This window comes from Nerophis ophidion, linkage group LG08, assembly GCF_033978795.1.
Source record: "Nerophis ophidion isolate RoL-2023_Sa linkage group LG08, RoL_Noph_v1.0, whole genome shotgun sequence".
Taxonomy (NCBI): Eukaryota; Metazoa; Chordata; class Actinopteri; order Syngnathiformes; family Syngnathidae; genus Nerophis; species Nerophis ophidion.
The window spans coordinates 76,686,264-76,692,263 of record NC_084618.1 but is presented as its reverse complement, the minus strand read 5'-3'; positions in this window follow the sequence as shown (position 1 = coordinate 76,692,263).

Below are 6,000 nucleotides of genomic sequence, written 5' to 3'. Positions count from 1 at the left end.
ATCCACTATGGACTGGACTCTCACACTATTATGTTAGATCCACTATGGACTGGACTCTCACACTATTATGTTAGCTCCACTATGGACTGGACTCTCACACTATTATGTTAGATCCACTATGGACTGGACTCTCACACTATTATGTTAGATCCACTATGGACTGGACTCTCACACTATTATGTTAGCTCCACTATGGACTGGACTCTCACATTATTATGCTAGATCCACTCGACGTCCATTGCACCCGTCGCCCAGGGGTCCAAATAATTTTTATTAATGATTATGAATAATACACAACCATTTTTTATATGTTTTGATAACATTTTTTTTCATTCCACTATGAACTTAAAAATGTTTTTATCAATTAAAATGTGAATTTCTGAATGAAATAATATAAATAAAATATTCAAAATAATCTTTATTAAATAGTAATTATTGTTATTCTATTCTTTGTTTTTATGATTATATATTTTTTTAGTTGAATAATTTTGATAGTACATTTTGTACATATATATAAATATTCTATTTTGCTAGATCCACTCGACGTCCATTTTTCATTAAAACCTCCACAATGTTGTGCTGAATGATTATAAATAATACACAACCATTTTTATATGTTTTGATTTAAAAAAAAAAAATCCATTCAATTATGAACTGAAAGAAAAAATGTATTAATTAAAATGTGAGTTTCTGAAGGAAATAACATAAATAAAATAAGTAAATAATCATTATGAAATAGTAATTATTGTTATTCTATTCCTTGTTGTTATTATATATTTTTTAATTGAATATTATTAATAATAGTAGTAGATTGTTATATATATTTTATTCTATTATGCTAGATCCACTCGACGTCCATTGCACCAGTCGCCCAGGGGCCCCCACATCTGTGGTCCCCCTCCAAGGTTTCTCATTGTCATTCCATTGGGTTGAGTTTTTCCTTGCCCTGATGTGGGACCTGAGCCGAGGATGTCGTTGTGGCTTGTGCAGCCCTTTGAGACACTCGTGATTTAGAGCTATATAAGTAAACATTGATTGATCAATTGAGGGTTCTAATCCATATCCAACAAATTGCGAAAACGACTTTTTATTGTCAATATCGGCTGCTGTGTTTTATTTTTGAATGATTTATGCTGGTTGTGTGCTTCGGGATTTTCGCAATGAATAAAATGCGCCTTGCCTCAGAAAAGGTTTCAAAAACACTGGTATAGTGGAACAGGCGAAATTTAAGTTGGAGAAAAGCAATTAGTTTAGCTCGGCTGGTAGAGTGGCCGTGCCAGCAACTTGAGGGTTCCAGGTTCGATCCCTGCTTCCGCTATCCTAGTCACTGCTGTTGTGTCCTTGGGCAAGACACTTTACCCACCTGCTCCGAGTGCCATCCACACTTGTTTAAAGTACTTGACAACCTTCCCGATTTTTCCGGGAGACTCCCGAATTTCATTGCCCCTCCCAAAAATCTCCCGGGGCAACCATTCTCCCGAATTTCTCTCGATTTTTTTACCCGACAACAATATTGGGGGCGTGGCTTAAAGGCACTGCCTTTATCGTCCTTTACAACCTGTGTAAGCGCATGCAAGGCATACTTGGTCGACAGCCATACAGGTCACTCTGAGGGTGGCCGTATAAACAACTATAACACGGTTTAGCTCAGTTGGTAGAGTGGCTGTGCCAGCAACTTGAGGGTTGCAGGTTCGATTCCCGCTTCCGCCATCCTAGTCACTGCCGTTGTGTCCTTGGGCAAGACACTTTACCCAACTGCTCCGAGTGCCATCCACACTTGTTTAAAGTACTTGACAACCTTCCCGATTTTTCCGGGAGACTCACGAATTTCATTGCCCCTCCCGAAAATCTCCCGGGGCAACCATTCTCCCGAATTTCTCTCGATTTTTTTACCCGACAACAATATTGGGGGCGTGGCTTAAAGGCACTGCCTTTATCGTCCTTTACAACCTGTGTAAGCGCATGCAAGGCATACTTGGTCGACAGCCATACAGGTCACTCTGAGGGTGGCCGTATAAACAACTATAACACGGTTTAGCTCAGTTGGTAGAGTGGCCATGCCAGCAACTTGAGGGTTGCAGGTTCGATTCCCGCTTCCGCCATCCTAGTCACTGCCGTTGTGTCCTTGGGCAAGACACTTTACCCACCTGCTTCCAGTGCCACCCACACTGGTTTGAATGTAACTTAGATGTAAAGCGCTTTGAGTCACTTGAGAAAAAAAGCGCTATATAAATATAATTCACTTCACTTCACTTCAACACTGTTAAAAATATGCGCAACACTGTGAACCCACACCAAACGAGAATGACAAACACATTTCGGGAGAACATCCGCACCGTAACACAACATAAACACAACAGAACAAATACCCAGAACCCTTTGCAGCACTAACTCTTCCGGGATGCTACAATATACACCCTCCCCCATCTCCCGAATTCGGAGGTCTCAAGGTTGGCAGGTATGGTTTGAATGTAACTTAGATATTGGGTTTCACGATGTAAAGAAAAGCGCTATATAAATATAATTCACTTCACTTCACTTCAACACTGTTAAAAATATGCGCAACACTGCGAACCCACACCAAACGAGAATGACAAACACATTTCGGGAGAACATCCGCACCGTAACACAACATAAACACAACAGAACAAATACCCAGAACCCTTTGCAGCACTAACTCTTCCGGGATGCTACAATATACACCCTCCCCCATCTCCCGAATTCGGAGGTCTCAAGGTTGGCAGGTATGGTTTGAATGTAACTTAGATATTGGGTTTCACGATGTAAAGAAAAGCGCTATATAAATATAATTCACTTCACTTCACTTCAACACTGTTAAAAATATGCGCAACACTGCGAACCCACACCAAACGAGAATGACAAACACATTTCGGGAGAACATCCGCACCGTAACACAACATAAACACAACAGAACAAATACCCAGAACCCTTTGCAGCACTAACTCTTCCGGGATGCTACAATATACACCCTCCCCCATCTCCCGAATTCGGAGGTCTCAAGGTTGGCAGGTATGGTTTGAATGTAACTTAGATATTGGGTTTCACGATGTAAAGAAAAGCGCTATATAAATATAATTCACTTCACTTCACCCGGTAGCAAATGCGTCACGGACCGGTACCCGGACTGGTGGTTGGGCACAGTTGCTTTATATGATAGAAAGACTTCAACTAGATAAGACCTGGGCAAATTAAGGCCCGGGGGCCACATGCGGCCCGTTGAGCTTTTCAATCTGGCCCGCCGGACATCCCTAAATATTTTTTTTTAGATCTTTAAGAATGGAAAGTGTAGCTGCCAATATGATGTGCAGTGATGTTTTCTAATGACCGTAAATCTTGAACTATACGAAGTATTTCAATGGTTGGAATCTGCGCTTATGGATGATATTATAGTTTCTATGGTAATCTAATTAGTTACTATGGTAATCTACGTCACAGCAGCTCAGACGAGGCACCAAGCAGTGTGGGCGGGAAGTGTTTCCACAGACGAGGAAGGAGATTTTCACAACAAAGTTCTAAAGCTTAGTGATATATAGAATAAAATATAATAGAGTAGAATAGAAAGTACTTTATTGATCCCTGGGGGAAATTCAGCAAATATTAGATATATCAGATTGTAGGTGGGTTTATTTTGTACCCTTCGCGCTCATATTTCACTGTTTCTTGCATTTTTGTTGCGTTTCACTTGATTGTAAAATATGTCGATCGAAAGGGGGTGTGACGTTTATGTGTTGTCAATATTCTTATTGACAAAATTATGGTATTAGATTTCACTGTTATGCTGATGACACCCAACTCTACATGCCCGTAAAGCTGACCAACACGCCGGATTGTAGTCAGCTGGAGGCGTATCTTAATGAAATTAAACAATGGATGTCCGCTAACTTTTTGCAACTCAACGCCAAAAAAACGGAAATGCTGATTATCGGTCCTGCTAGACACTGAACTCTATTTAATGATACAACTCTAACATTTGACAACCAAACAATCAAACAAGGCGACACGGTAAAGAATCTGGGTGTTCTCTTCGACCCAACTCTCTCCTTTGAGGCACACATTAAAGCGTTACTAAAACGGCCTTCTTTCATCTCCGTAATATCGCTAAAATTCGCTCCATTCTGTCCACTAAAGACGCTGAGATCATTATCCATGCGTTTGTTACGTCTCGCCTCGATTACTGTAACGTATTATTTTCGGGTCTCCCCATGTCTAGCATTAAAAGATTACAGTTGGTACAAAATGCGGCTGCTAGACTTTTGACAAGAACAAGAAACTTTGATCACATTACGCCTGTACTGTATATACCTTTATATACATATATACATACATATATACCTGTACTGGCTCACCTGCACTGGCTTCCTGTGCACTTAAGATGTGACTTTAAGGTTTTACTACTTACGTATAAAATACTACACGGTCTAGCTCCATCCTATCTTGCCGATTGTATTGTACCATATGTCCCGGCAAGAAATCTGCGTTCAAAGGACTCCGGCTTATTAGTGATTCCCAAAGCCCAAAAAAAGTCTGCGGGCTATAGAGCGTTTTCCGTTCGGGCTCCAGTACTCTGGAATGCCCTCCCGGTAACAGTTCGAGATGCCACCTCAGTAGAAGCATTTAAGTCTCACCTTAAAACTCATTTGTATACTCTAGCCTTTAAATAGACTCCCTTTTTAGACCAGTTGATCTGCCGTTTCTTTTCTTTTTCTTCTATGTCCCACTCTCCCTTGTGGAGGGGGTCCGGTCCGATCCGGTGGCCATGTACTGCTTGCCTGTGTATCGGCTGGGGACATCTCTGTGCTGCTGATCCGCCTCCGCTTGGGATGGTTTCCTGCTGGCTCCGCTGTGAACGGGACTCTCGCTGCTGTGTTGGATCCGCTTTGGACTGGACTCTCGCGACTGTGTTGGATCCATTATGGATTGAACTTTCACAGTATCATGTTAGACCCGCTCGACATCCATTGCTTTCCTCCTCTCCAAGGTTCTCATAGTCATCATTGTCACCGACGTCCCACCGGGTGTGAGTTTTTCTTGCCCTTATGTGGGCCTAGCGAGGATGTCGTAGTGGTTTGTGCAGCCCTTTGAGACACTAGTGATTTAGGGCTGTATAAGTAAACATTGATTGATTGAATATTCAGTATTTTATCGTTCATAGAAAAAATGTAAAATTCCATTACGTTTTTTCAAGGCGGTCTGTCAAAACGTTTTTAGCATTCAGTCATACATTATTATAATTATTGTTATTGTTCTTCGGTCAATGGTCAACAAAATAACCAAACAGTTGTACATTCTTAGATTGAAAATGAAAATGTTCCAGACCGAAAGGGTTTAGGCTGAAGTTGAACACTTATTGCGCCTAACCCTATAAACAATATCAAGTAAAAAAATGTAATGAATTTCCGAAAATTATGAAATGTGCTTTGCATAACATATTATGAATACACATTATACACTTCACGGTGGAAGAGGGGTTAGTGCGTCTGCCTCACAATACGAAGGTCCTGCAGTCCTGGGTTCAAATCCAGGCTCTGGATCTTTCTGTGTGGAGTTTGCATGTTCTCCCCGTGAATGCGTGGGTTCCCTCCGGGTACTCCGGCTTCCTCCCACTTCCAAAGACATGCACCTGGGGATAGGTTGATTGGCAACACTAAATTGGCCCTAGTGTGTGAATGTGAGTGTGAATGTTGTCTGTCTATCTGTGTTGGCCCTGTGATGAGGTGGCGACTTGTCCAGGGTGTACCCCGCCTTCCACCCGATTGTAGCTGAGATAGGCGCCAGCGCCCCCCGCGACCCCGAAAGGGAATAAGCGGTAGAAAATGGATGGATGGATTATACACAACATGAACGTAGTTCAATTATATACACAGTAAAGGCATGTGAAATATCCTTGCACACGTATTAAACCTTTGCACCAGTCATATACTATACAAACAAACAATTATACTTGCATTATTATTTATACCCCACATTTAGTTTTTAATT